Raw genomic sequence first — 25,128 nt, forward strand, 5'->3', positions numbered from 1 at the left:
AAAAATATATTCTAGACAGATTTTTAATCACCAGTTGTTTATCATGCTATTTTATTCTATTAATAACTCACTGTCAACTTAGGTGCCAAGTCCTGCTCTGAGAACTCTGGAAACCTCTGACATTTGAAATTACTTGTTTATTTACCCAAAAATGTTATGCCATCATGGTTTCATAATAAAGCATGAAAATTATTGCATTTAACTTGAACTTATCAAAGACATTTAGAGATGAAAAATATATAAGGCAATTAGAATAGAAAGTCAAAATATTTACAAAAAAGGTGAAACCTAAATTCTTCCAGATTTCCAAAACAGTCCGAAGGGGTCTTCATCAGGAAAAATCTTTTCCCAAGTCCTCTGCTGTCCAATTCTTGTAGTTCCTGTGAAATCCTTTTCTCTCATGAAGTACTTTTCACACTGTATGGAACATCTCGATGAAGAAGAAAAGGTGAGCACTACCGCGAGTCTTGTGTGTTTTGCCAACAGTGAAGCATTTGTGAGAAGGGTTGCTTTTCATTCAAGGAAGTGAAATCAATCACAATTTTTCCTAAGATCACTGCCATGAATAGAGAATAGTATTTAATCCTTCAAGAACTAATTTTCTTAATGCTCCCGGAGATATTTTTTGTTGAATACTGATGGACGATTGTGCTCGGCACTACTTGAAACTCGCTCGAGCTTCGATGTGCAAAATCGAGTAGCTAGCAGTTCCGAGTACTGTGTGGTGCTCGGGTGCATCTATCCCCATAAATGAATTACCTAAGCCAGAGAAAGAAAGGAAGAGAGATGAAGAAAGTAAGAGAGATATAGTAAGAGCAAGGTAGAGGAAGGGAGAGTTCGATGTGCTCGATTCGCATTCCGAGCAGTCGAGCATTTCAGTGCTCAATAGAGACTAGAAATGAACAATGCTTTATCCAGCATTATGGAGCACAATATGACAAGGCAAAAGTAGAATCTAAGTGACTTGATGAACAATAAATTGAAATTTTGGCTGTCTGTTTTGACTCCCCCCAACGATGGCACTAAAAACCTGCTCAGACAAGACACTAGCAACAGGGCAGTACAACACCTCCAAGGTATAGAGGTACAACTCATGCCAGATGTGCAGGTTTGAGACACAATATCTGAAAGTCTCAGAATAATTAGGCAGTGTAACGCCGGTGTGTTTGTACTTTGCTTCCCCGGCATTACTCTGCATGTCTGCATTAACCCTTTGCTCCTCTCCTCCTAACCTGCAGGGATACTGTTGTCCGTTACCATTATGGATGCTGCTCAGTTCCTTGTCCCGCTGCGTAGCCATACATGCGTGCATGGCTCCTCTGCTTTGCATGACCACCCGCTGGTGCGGTCCCTGGCTGCCACTGTGGAAAGCTATCCGTGGGTTAATAGGTCCTCTGCATTGTGTATGGCTTACCATGTGTGTTCAGGCTTGCAGCTCTCGCCAAGTGTACTTTGTATTCCTGATTTCTGTCTGGTTTTGCTTAGGGTGCACGTGGCCATACCTCCCCTGCTTTTAGGAGGAATGGGTGTGTGCTACAATTGCTGCTCCAGCCTATCGCTGTGAGGCAGCAGCTATATAAAAGTTCCCTGCCCTGTGGGGCGTTGACATAGCTTGTCCACCTGCTATGGGGGCAGAAATACCCAGACCGCCCTTCCTGGAGGCTGCATGTCCAGGCCCATCCATGTTGTGTCTTGTTTCCTGAATCCCTGATCCTGGATCTGTTCCTGCACTTGACCCTGTCTGAATTGTGTCTTGTTTCTCCACCTGCTCTGGGGGCAGAAATACCCAGACCACCCTTCCTGGAGGATGCATGTCCAGGCCCATCCATGTTGTGTCTTGTTTCCTGAATCCCTGATCCTGGATCTGTTCCTGCACCTGACCCTGTCTGAATTGTGTCTTGTTTCTCCGCCTGCTCTGGGGGCAGAAATACCCAGATCGCCCTTCCTGGAGGCTGCATATCCAGGCCCGTCTATGTTGTGCCTTGTTTCCTGAATCCTGGATCCTGGATCTGTTCCTGCACCTGACCCTGTCTGAATTGTGTCCTCTGTGTGATGCTCCTGAGGTCCTTCCTTGTCCTGAACCCTGTGCCCAGTGACTGTGACTCTTTGCTACCTGACTTGCTGTGATTTAACCTGGGTTCATCTTGGAAGTAGGAGTCCGGTGTGTCCGCTGAGTTTCTACCACTTTGTGCTCAGCTGGGGATTCGTTGCAATTCCCTGCCGGTTACAGTCCAACCCGGCAGGGTTTGCACCAGACCGCTGAGGTTCCTTTCTAGGTCATTGCCAGATGACCAAAGCCTGATAACCGTGGCCTCTCGTCCAGAGCCTGATGACCGAGGCCTGATGTCCGATGTCTGACGACCTCTTCCAGATGTGCTGTGCCTGATGTCCTCTGCCCGATGTCCGGATCCTATGCTTCCCAGCCCGATGTCCGGCACCTGCCAATCGCTGCCAGTGGTCCGGTGCCTGATGACTGCCGCCTGATGTCCGGAGCTGATGTCCGCAGCCTGATATCCAGAGTCTGTTGATCACTGCCAGATGTCCAGAGTCCGATGCCAGTGTGCTGATGCTCTATCTGAGATCTGAGTCCTGATGTCCTGCCTGGTGTCCTGATTTCCTGATGTCTTGCCTGAGACCTGATGTCCTGCCTGATGTCCTGATGTCCAGTCCGTGTTCCTGATGTCCAGTCTATGTTCCTGATGTCCAGTCCGTGTTCCTGATATCCTGCCTTGTGTCCTTATGCCCTGTCCGTGTTCCTGATGCACTGTCCGTGTTCCTGATGCCCTGTCCGTGTTCCTGATGCCCTGCCTGTGTCCCAATGTTCTGCAAATTCCCTGAGGTCCACCCAGTGATGACGTCCTTCCGGGATCGTTGTTTGATGTTCTCCTGCTGAGCCAGTGCTACGCCTGAGGCCTGAGAGAGAGGCCGTCCTAGTATGCCCGTGCCAGAGGATCCTGGACTGCATCAGCCCATGATGACTCCTGCCATCGTCTGACGTCTGTCATGGGTATGTGTCTGATGTTTTCCTGCTGAGCCAGTGCTATACCTGAGGCCTGAGAAAGAGGCTGTCCTGATATGCCCGTGCCAGATGATCCTGGACTGCATCAACCCGTGATGTCCACTGCCATCATCTGAAGTCTGTTTGAGGTCGGTATCTGATGTTCTCCTGCTGAGCCTGTGCTACGCCTGAGGCGTGAGGAAGAGGCCACTCTAGTATGCCCGTGCCAGACAACCCGTGATGTCCTCCTGCCTTTGTCTGTTATCCTGAGACATGTACCCTTCCCGGATGTGTGGAAACGGGAGCCTTGCATAACTGTTTCGTTTATGTACCATGTCTTGTTCAAGTAAACTTTGTCTATACCTGAAGTTGTGCGGTGTCATGTCGTTCTGCTACCTCATCCACATGCTCAGCTGCCACAGACCCCGGTCACTACCCTTCCCTAGTCTGGGTAGGACTGGGTCCCCCCTGTGGTCCAGTGGGTCTACATTCTGTCCCCACCTGGGACGCTCGCCCCACGTCGGCGTGGTCAGTCGACGTGGAGGTGCCGGCTCGGCCGCAAGCACGATCGCTAGTCGTGACAGGCAGTATGCTGGTTTTGTTGGACAGGTTTTGCTTCACCATCTTTAAAAACCTTTCCCTCCTTGTCAAAAGTACCTGGTTATCAGGCCCTGGACACCAGTTTGGTGTCATGAAATTGGCTAAGCCTTTCACGTTGTATCACTGCCTCTACTGTGTGTCTCTCTTGCCTTTCATCCTTGGTTGGGAAAGGAAGCTTGCCCCCTGCCATTAGCATTGTCTGATGGGATTTTTTTCAACATATTTTCCACACTAGCCTTCTGGTAGAGCACCACTTTACAAAACCTTTCTACCTTAGGAAGAAGAGATGCAAAGTCCTCCTTGTAGCTTAGGTCTAGCAGGGTGAGCAACCAGTACTCTTTTTTGTCAAAGATGTCATGGGAAAGGCAGCAGTTCATAAAGTTGACCATATGTGCCAAGGTTCCTACAGCCAACACTTTCCTGTCTCCAGCATGATGACAACTCTCCATCTCCTCCTCCTCCATCTCTACCTCCTCTTTCCCTTTCTCAGCCCATCCATGTAGGAGAGATGGGACAAAGCTTGAGTGGGTTCTTGCCTCTTTTGAAGTCAGCTTGTGTTCCTCTTTCCCAGCCTCCACCTCCTCATTGTTACCCACTCCACACTGAGCAGATGAGATAAGGCTGGGCTTGGTAGTATCTCCCTGTCTAATGTCTTCCTCCATCTCCAGCTGGTCCACATGCAAAGCTTCACGTTTAATTGTCAGCAGCGACTGTTTAAGTAGGCACAGAAGCGGGATTTTTGCGCTGATGATAATGTCATCCCCACACACCATCTTTGTGGAGTCCTCAAAGTCTCGGAGAACCACACAAATCTCAGTCATTCTTGACCACTCTTCAGTTGTTATGTGAGGTGGCTGACCAGAATACCGATGGCATTAGAGCTGGTACTCTACAACTGTCCTCTGATGCTCACATAGCCTTGCCAACATCTGCAGTGTGGAGTTCCAGTGTGTGATCACATCTCACACCAGTCGGTGAGCTGGCACTTGCATGCACTGCTGCAGCGATACCAGAGTGGCGGCAGCTGTAGTTGACTTGTGTAAATGGGCAGTGATGAGTGTGTCAGTAACTGCCTTCTGGACATTTGTCAAGTCAGCAGTCTTTCCCATGATTGTGGAGCCTACTGAAACAGATTCAGGGACCTTTTTAAACACTTAAGAAACATTTGCAGGTGTTTTCTGTTAAATATCTAATTTACTAAGATAATGACTTTTTGGTATCACTGGCTGTAAGCCATAATCATCAACAGTAACAGAAATAAACACTTGAAATAGATCACTCTGTTTGTAATGACTCTATATAATATATGAGTTTCACTTTTTGTATTGAAGAACTGAAATAAATTAGCTTTTTGATGATATTCTAATTTTGTGATAAGCACCTGTAGCCATTATCACCACGTCAATCTGCATGGACTCAAGGGGAGGTGCCAAAGCTGAGACTTGCTGTGTGACTGGCATTTGGAAGATTGGTGCTAGGCACACAGATCTTCTTTTGCAAAACACCTCTTTGAATTGCTCTTGAAACCTGATGTTTATTCAAGTTGCCAAGGACACCAGGTCATCCAGAGAGTTGGGTATATCACGACAGGCTATCTTGTCTTTCATTTACCCAGAAAGGCCCTCCCAGAAGGTAGTCACCAGAGCCTCATTAATCCAGGCAAGTTCGGACAACAGGGTGTGACTGCAAACAGAGTACTGGCCCACTGTTAGGATACCCTAACACAGCCTGAGTAGCAAAGATGCTGCAGAGGAAGCACAGCCAGGCACATCAAATAATTTCCGGAAGGCCTTTAGAAAGAACTTCAGGTTCAACACAATAGGGTCCCCTTTCTCAAATAGGTGATTGAGCCACGCCAAAGCTTCAAAAGTGAGATGGGACATGATGGAAGCCACTATGGCCCTGTTGGAAATGAACTGGTGAGCCAAGAGTTTGAAGTGCAGTGGGCACTGATGAATAAATCCCCGATATAGGGCAGGGTCACCACCAGAGTGTGGTGGAGCTGACATGAGTCCAGAGCCAAGCATATAGCTGACAAGCTGTTGCATCATGGCCGAGGTGGTTGCAGCTTAAGACAGTGTGGATGCCGCCATAGTTGTCAGTGTATGAAGACGGGAGGTTACTGTCAACAGGTAGTAGAGAACTATATCCTGCGGCTCCTTGCAACAGGGGACCTCCTGGCACAGTTCTGAAAAAAGAGAGGCCAGAGAGCCAACAGATTCCATGTCCTGAGCAAACTGTAACTGGAATGATGGAACCATCGTGCAGTGGTTAACGAAGTGCCTGGAGGGGCATAACTAGGTAAAGACCTGACTCTTCACACTTGAGCCCATGATGGTGAGGTTAGGCTTGGCTCCTGATGAACACCAGGTGCTACTCTAGGACAGACCATGGACGCAGATCAGCTTACCCTCAAGGGACTGGTTGCAGGAATGGCCCAGAGGGAGGGACAGCAGATGTAGGCAGGCACTGAAGCAATACAGGGACCGCAGATACAGACAGGACCGGCTGGTATACAGATTGGGACAGGCATGTGCAAACTGATCCAGCTGGCATCAGAAGCACTGGCATGTGTGGACTGGACAGGCTGGTAGACAGATGAGACCTGGCAGGTGTGGACTGGATCGGCTGATGTACAGATGAGCCCTGGCAGGTGTGGACTGTACTGGCTGATGTACAGTTGAGCACTGGAAGGTGCAGACTGAATAACATCATGTACAGATGAGTAATGGCAGATGCAGACTTGACCAGCTGATGTACAGATGAGCTATGGTAGGTGCAGACTGGTCAGGCTGAAACTGGGATAGACAAGCAAGTACGGGCAGACTGGTACAGGACAAGTAGACTGACTGAAAACTAGCAAGCATGCTAAGGGCTAACTAACCATGTTGCTCAGACACCTCCATTTTGGAGGAGGTGACTTACATAGTAGAGGTCCCCCAGGTATTGGCTGGGGACACTTTAGGATGGAGCGTGCGGCCCCTTTAGGAAATGGAGAGCCCACGCAGATTCCTGGGCACTCGTTGGCGCCACAGGAAGCCCAGCAGGAAGCTGACGATGAGAAACGGTCCAGGCCGTTCTTGTGCGATCAGCGATAACCAGTGGAGGAGGCGGTCGGAGGTAAGTATCAGACATAGCGATATCGCTAGCAATATCGCTATAACGTCACAAAACCAGTGACGTTATAGCGATATTGCTAGCGATATCGCTTAGTGTGACAGGCCCTTTACAATGAATGCTAGGGAAGGACCAGTTAATATAGGAGATGGGAGTGGCTAACAGCCAATAGCCTTAATGCAGGAAAGCTTCCAGGAGCTCTAAACTAAGCAGATTAACCATTGCAATCTAATATATAAAGCTCAAAGTGTGTATGTATTTGTGTATGTGTGTGTGTACAGTATGTTTGTTTGTATGTCCGGGATAGGCATCCGCACCGTCGCAGCTACAGCCACAAAATTTGGCACAGTCACACGTCTGGACCCGGAGAGCGTCCTAAGCTATGTTGTGAAGCGAAATTTTAACCCCGCATGTTCCAATTCACCAAACAATTTTGCCCCTATCTACATACTGGGTGGAAAAGTGTGTGTGCATCAAGCCCCGCCCCTCATTGTGATGTCACAATGCCCCTATTTGCATACTGGGGAAGCAGTGTGTGCATATCAAGCCCCGCCCCTCATTATGATGTCACAATGGTTGCCATGGCGACGCTGATGTCATCAAAGGTTGCAAGCCCTGCCGCCGCTCATTATGATGTCATAATGGTTGACTATGGATTGGAGGATGTGTGATGAGTATATGGGCACCGGACTATGGGATGGAGGATATGTATGACAGGTATATGGGCACGGGACTATGGGATGGAGGATATGTATATGGGCACGGGACAATGGGATGTTGGATATGTATGATGGTATATGGGCACAGGACTATGGGATGGCGGATATGTATATGGGCACGGGACTATGGGATGGAGGATGTGTGATGGGTATATGGGCACTGGACTATGGGATGGCGGATATGTATATGGGCACGGGACTATGGGATGGAGGATGTGTGATGGGTATATGGGCACTGGACTATGGGATGGAGGATATGTATGATGGGTATATGGGCACGGGACTATGAGATGGCGGATATGTATGATGTGTATATGGGCACGGGACCATGGGATGGAGGATATGTATGATGGGTATATGGGCATGGGACTATGAGATGAAGAATGTGTGATGGGTATCTGGGCATGTGACTATGGGATGGAGGATATGTATGATGGGTATATGGGCACGGGCCTATGGGATCGTGGATATGTATGATGGGTATATGGGCACGGGACTATGAGATGAAGGATGTGTGATGGGTATATGGGCACTCAACTATGGGATGGCGAATATGTATGATGGGTATATGGGCATGGGACTATGGGATGGAGAATATGTATGATGGGTATATGGGCATGGGACTATGGGATGGAGGAAGTGTGATGGGTATATGGGCACTCGACTATGGGATAGAGGATATGTATGATGGGTATATGGGCACGGGACTATGGGATGGAGGATAATTATAATTTTCGATAACTAACCACAGTTAGTTACTATGCCCGGGCAGCGCCGGGCTCTTCAGCTAGTCTAATATATAAAGCTCAAAGTGTGTATGTATGTGTGTATGTGTGTGTATGTTTGTTTGTATGTCCGGGATAGGCATCCGCACCGTCGCAGCTACAGCCACAAAATTTGGCACAGTCACACGTCTGGACCCCGAGAGCGTCCTAAGCTATGTTGTGAGGCGAAATTTTAACCCCGCGCATTCCAATTCACCAAACAATTGTGCCCCTGTCTACATACTGGGTGAAAAAGTGTGTGCGCGTCAAGCCCTGCCCCTCATTGTGATGTCACAATGCCCCTATTTGCATACTGGGGAAGCAGTGTGTGCGCGCCAAGCCCCGCCCCCCATTATGATGTCGCTATGGTTGCCATGGCGACGCTGATGTCATCAAAGGTTGCAAGCCCCGCCGCCACTCATTATGATGTCATAATGGTTGACTATGAGATGGAGGATGTCTGATGAGTATATGGGCACCGGACTATGGGATGGAGGATATGTATGATGGGTATATGGGAACGGCACTATGGGATGGAGGATATGTATATGGGCACGGGACTATGGGATGGAGGATATGTATGATGGGTATATGGGAACGGGACTATGGGATGGAGGATGTGTGATGGGTATATGGGCACTGGACTATGGGATGGAGGATATGTATGACGGGTATATGGGCACGGGACTATGGGATGGCGGATATGTATATGGGTATGGGACTATGGGATGGAAGATGTGTGATGGGTATATGGGCACTGGACTATGGAATAGAGGATATGTTTGACGGGTATATGGACACGGGACTATGAGATGGCGGATATGTATGATGGGTATATGGGCACGGGACTATGGGATGGAAGATATGTATGATGGGTATATGGGCATGGGACTATGAGATGAAGGATGTGTGATGGGTATATGGGCACTCGACTATGGAATGGCGAATATGTATGATGGGTATATGGGCATTGGACTATGGGATGGAGAATATGTATGATGGGTATATGGGCACTTGACTATGGGATGGAGGATATGATTGACGGGTATATGGGTACGGGACTATGGGATGGCGGATATGTATGACGGGTATATGGGCACGGGACTATGAGATGGTGGATATGTATGATGGGTATATGGGCACGGGACTATGGGATGGAAGATATGTATGATGGGTATATGGGCATGGGACTATTAGATGAAGGATGTGTGATGGGTATATGGGCACTCGACTATGGTTTGGCGAATATGTATGATGGGTATATGGGCGTGGGACTATGGTATGGAGAATATGTATGATGGGTATATGGGCATGGGACTATGGGATGGAGGATGTGTGATGGGTATATGAGCACTCGACTATGGGATGGAGGATATGTATGATGGGTATATGGGCACGGGCCTATGGGATCGTGGATATGTATGATGGGTATATGGGCACGGGACTACACTCACTGGCCACTTTATTAGGTACACCTGTCCAACTGTGTGTTAAGACTTAATTTCTAATCAGCCAATCACATGGCGGCAACTCAGTGCATTTAGGCATGTAGACATGGTCAAGACAATCTCCTGCAGTTCAAACCGAGCATCAGTATGGGGAAGAAAGGTGATTTGAGTGCCTTTGAACGTGGCATGATTGTTGGTGCCAGAAGGGCTGGTCTGAGTATTTCAGAAACTGCTGATCTACTGGGATTTTCACGCACAACCATCTCTAGGGTTTACAGAGAATGGTCCGAAAAAGAAAAAAAATCCAGTGAGCGGCAGTTCTGTGGCCGGAAATGCCTTGTTGATGCCAGAGGTCAGAGGAGAATGGGCATACTGGTTCGAGCTGATAGAAAGGCAACAGTGACTCAAATTGCCACCCGTTACAACCAAGGTAGGCAGAAGAGCATCTCTGAACGCACAGTGCGTCGAACTTTGAGGCAGATGGGCTACAGCAGCAGAAGACCACACTGGGTACCACTCCTCTCAGCTAAGAACAGGCATCTGATGGCTACTTTCAGCAGGATAATGCGCCATGTCATAAAGCTCGATTCATCTCAGATTGGTTTCTTGAACATGACAATGAGTTCACTGTACTCAAATGGCCTCCTCAGTCACCAGATCTCAATCCAATAGAGCATCTTTGGGATGTGGTGGAACGGGAGATTCGCATCAGGGATGTGCAGCCGACAAATCTGCGCCAACTGTGTGATGCCATCATGTCAATATGGTCCAAAATCTCTGAGGAATGCTTCCAGCACCTTGTTGAATCTCTGCCACGAAGAATTGAGGCAGTTCTGAAGGCAAAAGGGGGTCCAACCCGTTACTAGCATGGTGTACCTAATAAAGTGGCCAGTGAGTGTATGTGATGGAGGATAATTATAATTTGCTGTAACTAACCACAGTTAGTTACTATGCCCAGGCAGCGCTGGGCTCTTCAGCTAGTGCTAAAATAAAATTAGACCATTTAATATGAAGGATCAGTGCTTCTAAACAGTGTAGAAGTAGGAGAAATCAGAAATCAGGTTTTCATCTCTGTCGTAGTAAACTTTTGACAACAATCACTTCTATATGTCAGGGGCATGGTTTGTTACAGCAATTCGAACTGGCAGCAGTTTTTTTTTAATTTGGTTCTGTTATATATGCATTTATTTTTCATATTTTTCATTTATTGCATACATTGTTCCCCCCTCAATAAAATCATAAAAAACCTTTGGGGATATTTCATCATTTAAATACTTTTTTAAATCTGATTTTTTTTCCTGTAATTTTGTCTAGCATATTAGTCCTAGTTCAGCGCTGTGTATACAGCAATCGGTAAGTCAGAGACGGTAACAAATCCTCTCTGCCTTATCTACGGGAAGTCTGACTGACAGGTAGCAGCTCCCTGCACCCAGAGCTGCACATCTCGTGAAAATGCTATACTATGCAGTGAAGTCGTAGAAAGTCACTACCAAGTAAAATGCACATTGTTACACTGTTGAGATATTTGTATCCTATAGCTGTCTGAAAGTAGTTAAGATGAAGAAAGGAGAGGGTTTACATGCTCTCATAAATATAGTGGATTCATAAGATGCATCTTTGTAGTGTCACTTGGACTAATAGTACCGCAGACCTCTGCTCCTAACAAGCTGTCCTTAAATAGGAAAGCATATTCACATGACAGATCCGATTTTAGCACACTGAACTTAATGGAATGCATTTCCCTCTAAGAATTCTAATTACAATATATCTTGTATTCATTTATTCTGCATAATAATGTCTTCTACTTGCCTTTCACAACACAGATTGTAGCAGAAATGCAACAAAACATTCATTCAGTTTAGCACAGCTATAGAAACTCAAATATTCATTTTTTGGAGAACCATTCTGCTAAAGTTGAAGGTCGTACTACTGATCAATTCTTCTGTGGCGACATTCAAGGCCAATACTGACGCCTGTCCAAATCTATATCCTAATTGGTATTTCTATTTCAGGTGAACCTTTTAAAAAGCGAATAAATTCTTGTTTATCTGCAGTCATTTAAAAGCTTTCATGTATACAAAATGCTTTCTACCTCTGCTGCATGCACTTTGAAATGACATATTTATTTTTCATGCATCAGCCATACAAAGAACATCACTGATTGAAGATTAATGTTTTCTTAGGGATTCCGTATTCCTGAAAAATGAAATGGTGCATAAAGAATGCAATCTATCGAGCTGTCATTGCTCCAGAATGTGAGAGATATTTCGAGTCAGACGACATTAGGGGTTCAGCGTGTGATGGAAAAGAAAGCTGATCGCTGCCAAATGCAATCATATCCATACTACCAAGTAGTAAAGCAGCTTGTACATATTCATGTTCATTCATAAACATTTATCATAGCCATAGCCATCTAATAGAAACTGGAATTAAGATTTAACCTCTTAGTATAATAAATAGATGAATACAGAAAGTCAAAAAGTACCTATGATTTCAATCAAAACTAGATATAAAACCAGTTGATTGCTGCCCTCTTCACCTTGCAAATGCCAGTTTAGTATGTTCGAGAATTGCCATATAGGGAGGTTCCACCCGGGCACATGTCAGCTGTTCAAAACAGCTGACATGTACCGGGAAAGATGTGGGCTCACATTGGAGCCCACATCAAAGGATGTGAGCCCACATCAAAGGGAGAGAAGCATCATGCGCTGTACTAATACGTTAATAGTGCTCCTTGAGTGTGAACATCATGTCTTTTCGGTTTGAGAAACCTTTTTCCAACAGTCATTATAAAAGAGATAAAACAAAATCAAATAACTATACAAAACAGATCAAAAGAGAGACGTACAGGGCAAATACACAGTTACATACACTACCGTTCAAAAGTTTAGGGTCACTTAGAAATTTCCTTATTTTTGAAAGAAAAGCACGTTTTTTTCCAATGAAGCCAACATTAAATGATTAAAAAAATATACTCTATACATTGTTAATGTAGCTAGCTGCAAATGTCTGGTTTGTAATGCAATATCTTCATAGGTGTATAGATGCCCATTTCCAACAACCATCACTCCAGTGTTCTTTTGTACTTTGTGTTTGCTAACTGTGTAAGAAGGCTAATGGATGGTTAGAATACCCTTGAAAACCCTTGTGCAAGTATGTTAGCACAGCTGAAAATAGTTTGGCTGATTATAGAAACTATAAACCTGACCTTCCTTTGAGCTAGTTAAGAATCTGAAGTATTACATTTGTTGGTTCCATTAAACTCTTAAAATGGGCAGAAAAAAAATAACTTTCATGTGAAACTTGACAGTCTATTCTTGTTCTTAGAAATGAAGGCTATTCCATGTGAGAAATTGCCAAGAAACTGAAGATTTCCTACAACCGTGTGTACTACTCCCTTCAGAGGAGAGCACAAACAGTCTCTAACCAGAGTAGAAAGAGAAGTGGGAGGCCCTGCTGCACAACTGAGCAACAAGACAAGTACATTAGAGTCTGTAGTTTGAGAAATCGACGCCTCACAGGTCCTCAACCAGCAGCTTCATTAAATAGTACACACAAAACGCCAGTGTCAACGTCTACAGTGAAGAGACGACTCCGGGATGCTGGCCTTCAGGGCAAGCAAGTGGCAAAGAAAAAGCCTTATCTGAGACTGGCTAATAACATAGTAACATAGTAACATAGTTATTAAGGTTGAAGGAAGACTTTAAGCCCATCTAGTTCAACCCATATCCTATGCTAACTTGCCCTAACATGTTGATCCAGAGGAAGGCAAAAAAAAACCCATGTGGCAAACAGTATGTTTCACATTGGGGTAAAAAATTCCTTCCCGACTCCACATACAGCAATCAGATTAGCTCCCTGGATCAATGCAATATTGTGGAAACTAGTGTATATACACTGTAATATTATACTTTTCAAGAAAGGCATCCAGTCCCTTCTTAAATTTTAGTAGGGAATCATTCATTACAACATCATATGGCAGAGAGTTCCATAGTCTCACTGCTCTTACAGTAAAGAATCCGCGTCTGTGAGTATGCTTAAACCTTCTTTCCTCCAGACGTAGAGGATTCCCCCTTGTCCCCGTCACAGGTCTAAGAGTAAAAAGATCATTAGAAAGGTCTTTGTACTGTCCCCGCATATATTTATACATTGTAATAAGATCACCCCGAAGCCTTCGATTTTCCAAACTAAATAACCCCAAGTGTAATAACCTGTCTTGGTATTGCAGACCCCCCCGTTCCCTAATAACCTTGGTCGCTCTTCTCTGCACCCGCTCCAGTTCAGCTATGTCTTTCTTATACACCGGAGACCAGAACTGTACACAGTATTCTAAGTGTGGTCGCACTAGTGACTTATATAGAGGTAAAATTATGTTCTCCTCTTGAGCATCTATGCCTCTTTTTAATGCATCCCATTATTTTATTTGCCTTTGCAACAGCTGCCTGACACTGGCCACTAAATGTGAGTTTGTCGTCCACCCATACACCCAGGTCTTTTTCAGTGACAGTTTTGCCCAGTGTTTTACAATTAAGCACATAATTATACATCTTGTTCGTTCTACCCAAGTGCATGCAAGTGACCTTACATTTATCCCCATTAAAGCTCATTTGCCATTTGCCATTTATCAGCCCAATTGTCCTCCTCTGTATTGAGTTTCGTGTCATCTGCAAATATTGAAATTCTACTCTCTATGCTAACTACAAGGTCATTAATAAATATGTTAAAAGAAGCGGGCCCAAAACTGACCCCTGTGGTACCCCACTGCTAACTGTGACCCAGTCCGAGTGTGCTCCATTAATAACCACCCTTTGTTTCCTATCCCTGAGCCAGCTCTTAACCTACTTACACATATTTTCCCCTATCCCCATTGTTCTCATTTTATGTATCAACCTTTTGTGTGGCACCGTATCAAAAGCTTTTGAAAAGTCCATGTACACCATGTCCACTGCATTCCCTTGGTCCAGTCCGGAACTTACCTCTTCATAAAAGCTTATCAGATTAGTCTGACAGGAACGGTCCCTTGTAAACCCATGTTGATATTGGGTCATGAGGTTATTCTTCTCCAGATACTCCAGTATAGTATCTCTTAGAAAACCCTCAAGGATTTTACCCACAGTTGAGGTTAAACTTACTGACCTATAATTTCCAAGTTCAGTTTTTGTCCCCTTTTTGAATATTGGCACCACATTTGCTATACGCCAGTCCTGTGGTACAGAACCTGTTATTATGGATTCTTTAAAGATTAAAAATAATGGTTTGTCTCTAACTGTGCTTAATTCCTGCAGTACTCGGGGGTGTATCCTATCCGGGCCTGGGGGTTTGTCAATTTTAGTTATTTTTAGATGCTGCCATACTTCCTGCTGGGTTAAGCAGGTGACATTTAATGGAGAATTTTTTATCCCTGATCAGGTTATCCGTCATGGGATTTTCTTGTGTAAATACTGTTGAAAAAAGTCATTTAGCATATTGGCTTTTTCCTCATCCTCATCCACCATTTCACCCAGACTATTTTTAAGGGGACCAACACTTTCATTTTTTAGCTTCTTACTATTTATGTAGTTAAAGAATATTTGGGGATTATTTTTACTTTATCTGGCAATGAGTCTCTCTGTCTCAATCTTTGCTATTTTGATTTGCTTTTTACAGAATTTATTTAATTTTCTGTATTTATTTAATGCCTCACTACTACCTACTTGCTTTAATTCTCTAAATGCTTTATATTTGTCACTTATGGCTCCCCTTACATCTCTATTTAACCATAGTGGTCTCCTCCTATTTGTAGCATGTTTATTCCCATACGGTATATATTGTGCACAGGTCCCATTCAGGATGCTAATAAATGTCTCCCATTTTATTTGTGTATTTTTATGTCTCAGGATATCGTCCCAGTTAATTGCACCAAGATCATCTCTCATCCGTTGGAAATTTGCCTTCCTGAAGATTAGTGTCCTTGTAACCCCTCTACTGCACATTTTATTAAAGGATACATGACAACTTATTATATTGTGATCACTATTACCCAAGTGACCCCCAACCCTTATATTTGATATGTGGTCTGGCCTGTTGGTTAATATTAGGTCTAGCAGTGCCCCCCTTTTGTTGAGTCCTGGACCAGTTGTGAAAGGTAATTGTCTCTCATAGTTGTCAAAAACCTATTACCTTTGCTGGAACTGCAGGTTTTGTTTCCCCAATGTATTTCAGGGTAGTTGAAGTGCCCCATAATAATGACTTCTCCTTGAGTCGCCGCTTCATCTGTTTGTTTTATGAGGATATTCTCTGTTGCTTCCATTATTTTTGGAGACTTATAACAAACCCTTATCAGTAATTTATTATTTTTCCCCTCCCCTTATCTCTACCCACAGGGACTCTACATTTTCATTAGATTCACATATATTATCACGCAGGATGGGTTTTAAGGATGAGTTTACATATAAACACACGCCTCCCCCTCGCTTATTTGTTCGGTCATTTCTGAACAGACTATAGCCCTGTATATTAACCGCCCAGTCATGGCTCTCATCCAGCCATGTCTCAGATATCCCCACCATGTCATAATTATGTTCCAACCACATTAACTCCAATTCCTCCATTTTGTTGGTGAGGCTTCTGGCATTAGTATACATGCACTTTATGTATCTCTCTGTACCTCTATTCTTTTTTAATTTATTAACTGTTCTAACCCCACCCCCCATGCCACCCCCAATTTCATTATTTGTGCCCAGGTCTCTATCTGCACTATCTTCCCCTCCTATAAAAGGAATACCCTCCCCCCCGTCCCTAGTTTAAACACTCCTCCAACCTTCTAGCCATTTTCTCCCCCAGCACAGCTGCAATAAAAGGAAAAGATTAATATGGGTAAAAGAACACAGACATTGGACAGAGGAAGATTGGAAAAAAGTGTTATGGACAGACGAATCCAAGTTTGAGGTGTTTGGATCACACAGAAGAACATTTGTGTGTCGCAGAACAACTGAAAAGATGCTGGAAGAGTACCTGACGCCATCTGTCGAGCATGCTGGAGGTAATGTTATGGTCTGGGGTTGCTTTGGTGCGGGTAAAGTGGGATATTTGGACAAGGTAAAAGGGATTTTGAATAAGGAAGGCTATGATTCCATTTCGCAACACCATGTCATACCCTTGATTGGAGCCAATTTCATCCTACAACAGGACAATGACCCAAAGCCCACCTCCAAATTATGTAAGAACTATTTAGGGAAGGAGCAGGCAGCTGGTGTTCTATCTGTAACGGAGTGGCCAACGCAGTCACCAGATTTGGTGAACGCTTCAATGGATCCCGCTGATTCTGAGAATGTTTTTTAGTGACATATTGTACTCCATGTTAGTGGTAACATTTCTTTGAAATGACTTGCGTTTATTTATGAAAATAAAGGAAATTTGTCAAAAATTTAGAAAATTTTGCAATTTCCAAACTTTGAATTTTTGTACACTTAAATCAGAGAGTGATTTCACACAAAATAGACAATAAATAACATTTCCCACATGTCTAATTTACATCAGCACAATTTTGAAAACATATTTTTTTTGTTAGGAAGTTATCAGGGTTAAAAGTTGACCAGTGATTTCTCATTTTTCCAACAAAATTTACAAATCCATTTTTTTATGGACGACCCCACATTTGAAGTGAGATTGGGGGGGTCAATGTAACACAAAATACACAAAAGTGACACCATTCTAAAAACTGCACCCCTCAAGGTGTTCAAAACCACATTCAAGAAGTTTATTAACCCTTTAGGTACATCACAAGAATTGAAACAATGTGGAAGGAAAAAATTAACATTTAACTTTTTTCCCCAAAATTTTTCTTCGGACACAATTTTTTTATTTTGTCAAGGGTATCAGGAGAAAATGAACCACAATATTTGTTGTGCAATTTCTCCTGAGTACACCGATACCCCATGTGTGGAGGAAGACCAATCTTTAGGCGCACAGCAGTGTTCAGAAGGGAAGGAGCATCATTTGAGATTTTGAATGTCAAATTGGCTGGAATTGAAAGCGGACGCCATGTCGCATTTGGAGAGCCCCTGATGTACCTAAACAGAGGAAGCCCCCAAAAAGTGACCCCATTTTGGAAACCGGACCCCCCAAGGAACTTATGTAAATGTGTGGTGAGCACTTTGAACCCCCAAGGGCTTCACAGATGTTTATAACATAGAGCCATAAAATAAAAAAAATCATATTTTTTCCACCAAAATGATCTTTTCACCCCCAATTATTATTTTCGCTAGAGTAACAGGACCTCAAAAGTTATTGTGCAATTTGTCTGGAATACGCTGAAACCCCATATGGAGTGGTACACCACTGCTTGGGCGCATGGCAGAGCTCAGAAGGGAAAGAGCGCCATTTGACTTTTTTCTCTGGAATTGAGATCGGACGCCATGTCGCGTTTGGAGAGCCCCTGATGTGCCTAAACAGTGGAAACCCCCCACAAGTGTCCCCATTTTGGAAACCAGACCCCCCAAGGAACTTATCTAGATGTGTGGTGAGAGCTCTGAAACTCCAAGGGTTTCACAGAAGTTTATAACATAGAGCCCCCAAAATTAATTGTGCTATTTGCCTGAGTACGCTGATATTCCATATGTGGGGGCAAACCACTGTGTGGGTGCATGGCAGAGGTCAGAAGGGAAGAAGCGATGTTTGACTTTTTCAACTCAAAATTGTGCCTAAACAGTGAAAACCCCCCCACAAGTAACACCATTTTGGAAAGTAGACCCCCCAAAGAGCTTATCTAGATGTGTGATGAGCATTTTGAACCCCCAAGTGCTTAATAGAAGTTTATATAATAGAGCCATGAAAATAAAAAAATCATATTTTTTTTCAACAAAAATTATCTTTTTGCCCCCAAAATTTTATTTCCATAAGGGTAACAGGAGAAATTGGACCCAAAAGTTGCTGTGCAATTTGTTCTGAGAACGCTGATACCTCATATGTGGGGTGGAACCACTGTTTGGGTGCATGGTAGAGCTTGGAAGGGAAGGATCGCTGTTTTGGAATGCTGACTTTGATGGAATGGTCTGTGGGCATTATGTGGCATTTGCAAAGCCCCTGATGTGCCTAAACAGTAGAAACCCCCCACAACTGACCCCATTTTGGAAACTAGACCACCCAAGGAGCTTATTTAGATGTGTAGTTTATAACGTAGAGCCATGAAAATTGAAAAAATCATATTTTTTTCCACAAAAATTATCTTTTTGTCCCCAAATTTTCACTTTCACAAGGATAACAGGAGAAATTAGACCCCCAAAGTTGTTATGCAAATTGTTCTGAGTATGCTGATACCCCATATGTGAGGGTAAACCACTGTGATCGCCTTACTGCGATCTGCGATCTTTGGGAGGCAGAATGAACAAATCCACAAAAGGTGAGGAATTGGTTTTATTTTTTACGCCGTTCCTCGTGAGGTATTAGTGATTAGTTGACTTTATTATTCAAGTTTAGCTTCTGTCACACTGTTCTGCCCTCTGAATACAGGGAAAATATGTTTGCATCATTCTGGTTTAGTTATCACCATCTAGTGGTGGCTGAATTTATAGCTGTGTCTTAAATAGCATTTACAGCCTGTGTCTTTAACAGAAGTGTTGCACTATGGGATTGAAGAAATGCATTGTGGGAAAGAAACAATGTATTCTGGGATAAGGAAGATGCCATTTTCTTCCTGTATTTCATAAGGACACACGTGTTTATCTGTCCTCCTGTTAACTCCCCTACTTCAGTTTGTTATCTGGGTAAAGCATATCTGGTAAGATTAATATCTTTCTTGCAATGCAGTTTTGTTCAGAGATGTTATTAACTGTATGGCAGCCAGTACATAGCAGATCTAATTAGATACCTATTAATTTCTATGTAAAGTTTGCACACACTGTATACTTCCTGTAATTGTGTTAGCTGTGTGATTATCTGCCCAATACTTACCCATGTCATTTGTATTCTTTATAGTTTTATCGCATGTTCTATATGCTTCTAAAATAAACAAGCTAGACTACAGAAAACAGTCTGCTTATTTTGGAAGAGAGAAGGTGGTTTATGCTGTATGCTAGAGTGCACACCGTGTCAACATGTATGAAGGCAGAGCAGTAAAACAGATGCTAGACGCCTGCGATAGTGAATACGACTTAAGGAGCTGCTTGTACCTACACCACACTGCCTTCGGATACTGCAGCGGCCGCCATACAGTCACAAGTACCAAGAATGCAGCCCGCCATTAAGCGCTTCATCATTCCCGCCATGCTGAAGCCACCGCGCATAAACTGTTTCCCGCAAATATACTCAGCAGTACACGGCTAAGCGCACAATGTCTCAAAACAGCACATCCTCAATCAAAACAAGGTCATTAACAAGTTCAGGCAGGTCATCAATGTCAGAGCTCGCTGCTGTCGCTCATGCCGAGGCCGAAGCAGCCAAAGCGAGATCCTCCTTCGCCGAACGAGAGATGCATCTAAAGCTGAAACAAGCAGAGCTCGTCTGTAGGCAGAGCAAGATACGGAAACCGCACGTTTGCAGGCAGAGAGAGAGAGGCAGTGAGGGTACGTTTGCAGGCAGAGCAAGAAGCAGCGAGGGTGCATCTGCAGGCAGAGCAAGATATGGAAGCCGCACATTTGCAGGCAGAGAAAGAAGCAGAATCCACGTGCTTGCAGGCAGAGCAAGAGGCGGAAAGTGCACGCCTGTGAGCTTCTCTAGAAAAACTTGCGGCACTCAAAGAGACAGCAGCTGCAATAGCTAAAGCAGAGTATCTGGAAGCTATGAAGAATCCCAATTCTGAGAGACGCAGCAGCATTCTCGGACCAGATCTAGAGCAGCAAGATCCAGTGCAGCGCATTGCAGAACACATCCATCAACATTCCGGTGTAGATCACAGCCCTGACCCATCATATCGATCAGTCTATGCTGATTACCAGCGACCCAACCCTGAGCTTCACTACCATAGGCGAGGAGACGTCCAGCACAGAAATGTCGACCACAGCTACCATTCCACTGAAAAGTCAGAAGCGTCAGAAGCCTCTTACAGGTATGGTGATACACCACACACTAGACATGACTATAACACACCGGCTCGTACCAGTGTGGGAGAGAGGGTCCCCATCGAGTGTCAGGGTTGGCGGTTGGTGCACTAGGGATGGAGATGGTCAGGGACAGAAGGGTAATAGCTGGGAAAGATAGACAAGAGAATGCAGTACCTAGAAATAACCACAAGATGGCAGGGGGGAGTAGTTCAGGACTCAACACCAACTTAGAGATAGGAACTCAGAAGGGGAATTCCCAGGAAGGTGAGTCAGCAGACCGACACAGAGAGAGCAGGAGACAGTGGAAGCTGCTGAAAGGGAGAGCGACTCACCAGTGCCAGGGAGGACGCTTACTGAGGTCTCCAGGGGGACGATGGCAAGGGGATCGTCCAAGACTAGCGACCCTGCTCCAGCCCGCGGCCCCAGTCCAACCCACGGCCGCTGCCGCCTCCTCTCAGCCCGCGGCTGCGGCCTACCCGCGGTCACCCACGGCAGCTGCCGCCTCTCCTCCTGCGGCTGCGGCCTGTTCCCTGGCACCCGCAGCCGCCCCGTGCTTACCCTTAGCAGCAAGTACCGTGCCAACAGTGGTCTCCTCCGTCTCGCTCAGGGCCGCAGCGGGGACCGGGCCTCTGCTGACCACGGATTCCCCGTCGCAGCCGATAGCTGTGCAGGTGGCCTGTCATCCGCCACCACACATCACTGCCGCTTACCCCAGTCCGGGGGCTGCGGCCCTCCCATCCAAGGACTCCGCTGGGTCCTGCGGGGCTCCAGTGCCACCAGCGCGCCAGAGGGCGCTGTGGAATTGGACAAAGCGGATGCGTGGATTATTCCGGATGCATCCGCTTACCCCTGACCTAGAGGCAGAAGTGGCCCTGATGGCGTTGGACGGGGAAGCCCGGGATACCGTAATGTTGAGGCCCCGGGTGCAGCGAAACACCTTCGTCAGGGTGTTACAGATCTTAGAAGAGGCCTATGGGGACCCGACCGATGTGGGGGAACTAAGAACCCAGCTGTTTAGACGCATGCAGAAAGAGGGGGAAACAGTGACCCAGTATATGAATGTTTTGCAGGAACTGTTTTTAGCCATTGAAAGGAGGGACGGAGTCGGCGTGGGGACCGTGGACTTAACATTACGTGACCTGTTAGTGACCAGGTTACGAGACACCCTGACAAGACAGGTTTTGCGAGAGCGGGTGCGAGTGGACCCACGTCTGAACTTTTCAGAGATAGGGAAGGAGGCACGGGTTCGGGAGCAGGAGCAAGAGGTGACGGTCCCCGTGGGGATGGCTCGGAGTATCGAAGCATCCGTAAGCGCCCTGAACGAACCCTACTGGGTACAAGAGCTGAAGCAAGAGATGCAGAGTATTAAGGGTGAACTGGCCGAAGCCAAGAAAGCGGTCACAGGGAGTCGGCCAGGGCCGGGTGAAGGAGGCATGAACCATCGCAGCCCCCACCCAAGTCGGTCCCCATGACCATTTGCCAGTTGCGATAGTGGAGAATGGGGACGCTCTGCCCGAGAGTGCCCACATTCCAGGGGGAACCCGTCCCGCTGGCCAAGAGAAGCAGAGGACCCTGAGCCGGGGGGACGCCGCCCGGAGCTGGAGCGCATCACACGGGGTGGAGGAAGTCACGAAGACCTGGTCGCGCAGTGCCCAGTGGTATGGGCAGAGATCGAAGGCCGTGCCGTGCGATGCCTAGTAGATACGGGATCGCAGGTTACGACCATGCCAGAGACTTATTTTCGGCAACATTTTCCCGAAGCAGGGAGACCTCAGTGGGGGACAGTGATAAAGTTGGTAGCCGCCAACCAGCTACCAGTTCCTGTCATCGGAGTAGCCTGGATGCAGATTTCAATAAGCGGCAAAGCACTCGGCTGCCGGGGAGTGGTCCTGACCCAGGGAGACACAAACAGCAAACATCCGGTTATTCTGGGTATGAACGTGGTATGAGAGTTTGGCCACCTCCTCCTCAATGAACCCACACAAGAGACCCTGAGCCACTGGGGTTCCCGCACGGCCCAGGGGCAGGTCTTCCAGCGCTTGGTACGGGAGGCGCGAGTGCTCCAGGAGTGTCAGGAGGGTGAGGCGCTGGGCAAGGTCATCGCGCCGGCGAGCCCCCTGCTCGTGCTTCCTCCGGGGCAGACGGTGGTAGCTCTGCCGATCCGCGCCCCGATACCACTGGAGGGCGTGGAGGTACAGGTGGAGCCATGTTACTCGGAGTGCCTGCACCCTGGCATCCTGGTGGCCCGCTCCCTGGCCACAGTACGGGAAGGGACTGTCCTGGTACGTTGTGTCAACCTGGAAGATCAGGAAATCTCCCTGAAGCCCCGAGCCGAAATGGCCAAACTCGTAAGACCATTGGAGGAGATGCTGCTGAACCCCCCGGTCCAGTTGTAGGTGCAGCCCGAAAACCCTTGGGCAGTAACGGTACGAACCCAACAGACTGCCGCCTCCTCGACCCAGGAGGAAGGTCGAGCCATCCTGGAGAGAATGCGGGCTGAACTCTCCGGCCTAGCGCCAGCCCAACTTCTCCAGGTAGAGACACTTCTGGGACAATTGTACAGTGTCTTCGCCAGCCATGAGGACGACTTCGGATGTACCACGGCCATCACGCATGGGATCCCCACGGCAGGAGCGGCCCCCATCCAGGAGCGATATCGGCAAATACCACCGCAGTTATACCAGGAAATGAAGACTCTATTAGCCCAAATGCTCCGGAAGGGAGTCATACGAGAAAGCCAGAGCCCTTGGGCGGCCCCTATTGTCCTGGTTCGGAAAAAAGATGGCACTCTGCGTTTTTGCGTGGATTACCGGAAGTTGAATGCCTGTACCATCAAGGATTCATATCCATTGCCCCGCAAAGAAGAGTCTCTGGCCGCCCTGGGGAACGCAACGTACTTCTCAACCCTAGACCTGGCCAGTGGGTACTGGCAGGTGCCGATGTCGGAAGAAGATAGGGCCAAGACGGCATTCATCCTTCCCATGGGACTGTTTGAGTTCAATCGGATGCCGTTTGGGCTGGCCAACGCCTCCGGAACTTTCCAGCGGCTTATGGAGCAGTGTCTAGGAGACCTCAACTTTGAAGCCACGTTGATCTACCTAGACGATATTATCATCTATTCCGCCACGTTTGAGGACCACCTGAAGCGGTTGGGACAGGTGCTCTGCCGGCTGCAAAAGTACGGGTTAAAGGTGAAGTGCCACCTGTTACACACCCAGATTGAGTACCTGGGGCACACCGTCTCGGCGGAGGGCGTCTGACCCTCTCTGGTAAAGGTTGCTGCCATCCAGGGGTGGCCCACCCCCGAGACGGTGAAGGACGTGCGGGCCTTCTTGGGGTTAGCCGGCTACTACCGTCGGTTCATGAAGAACTTTACACGGGAATCACAGAAGTGGAGTTAAACCAGGAGGAACCTCTACCCTGGACCGGAGTATCCTCGTGGGTCTGAAACCACCGGCATCGGCTGCAGACCCTCCACCGAATCGTTCATACAAAGCTCCAGGATCTAGAACACCCGGGGGCAGCACTGCCCCCACCGATTGACTTCCGAGCTGGAGATCGGGTACTCGTACTAGATCAGCGCCCCCAAAACAAATTAGAATCACGGTGGGAGGAGACCCCGTACAAGGTGTTGCGCCGGATAAGCCCCGACGGGCCTGTGTACGAAATACAAACAGAAAGAGACGGTACACCTCTCACTCGTACTGTGCACCGAAATATGTTACGCCCACTGATCCCATGCGACCCGAGCCGATCACTCAGGCCCCCGACCCCCCGCCAGCGGTCTGGGACCTGGTCGACGAAGAAGACTTCCCAGCCACATCCGCAGGCCCTCCAAGTAGTGACATTACAGCAGACCCAGTCAGCCTGCCAGAATCGACCCATCCACCACCCTCCACCACCCCAGAAAGCTCCACCCCGGCCGAACTTAGACGCTCCGAGCGGTCAACAGCTGGCAAACCCCCTGAACTTTACCAACAGGACCAGTTCGTATGGCGAAAAGAACTGTCATCTCCAAAGACTAACTCAGGTCTACGAAAGCCCTTGCACGAGGACTGGCGAGCATACAGGGTGGGGGAGTGTGGGAGAGAGGGTCCCCGTCGAGTGTCCGGGTTGGCGGTTGGTGCACTAGGGATGGAAATGGTCAGGGACAGAAGGGTAATAGCTGGGAAAGATAGACAAGAGAATGCAGTACCTAGAAATAACCACAAGATGGCAGGGGGGAGTAGTTCAGGACTCAACACCAAATTAGAGATAGGAACTCAGAAGGGGAATTCCCAGGAAGGTGAGTCAGCAGACCGACACAGAGAGAGCAGGAGACAGTGGAAGCTGCTGAAAGGGAGAGCGACTCACCAGTGCCAGGGAGGACTGTTGTGAGTTCATTTTCCCCTTCGTCACTGAGGTCTGGTGAACTCCCTATTCTGGTAAAGGAAGGTAATGAGCCTGATTATCAGGCACCTGAGC

This window comes from Dendrobates tinctorius, unplaced genomic scaffold, assembly GCF_039654945.1.
Source record: "Dendrobates tinctorius isolate UK_male_01 unplaced genomic scaffold, ASM3965494v1 ptg000060l, whole genome shotgun sequence".
Classification (NCBI taxonomy): Eukaryota; Metazoa; Chordata; class Amphibia; order Anura; family Dendrobatidae; genus Dendrobates; species Dendrobates tinctorius.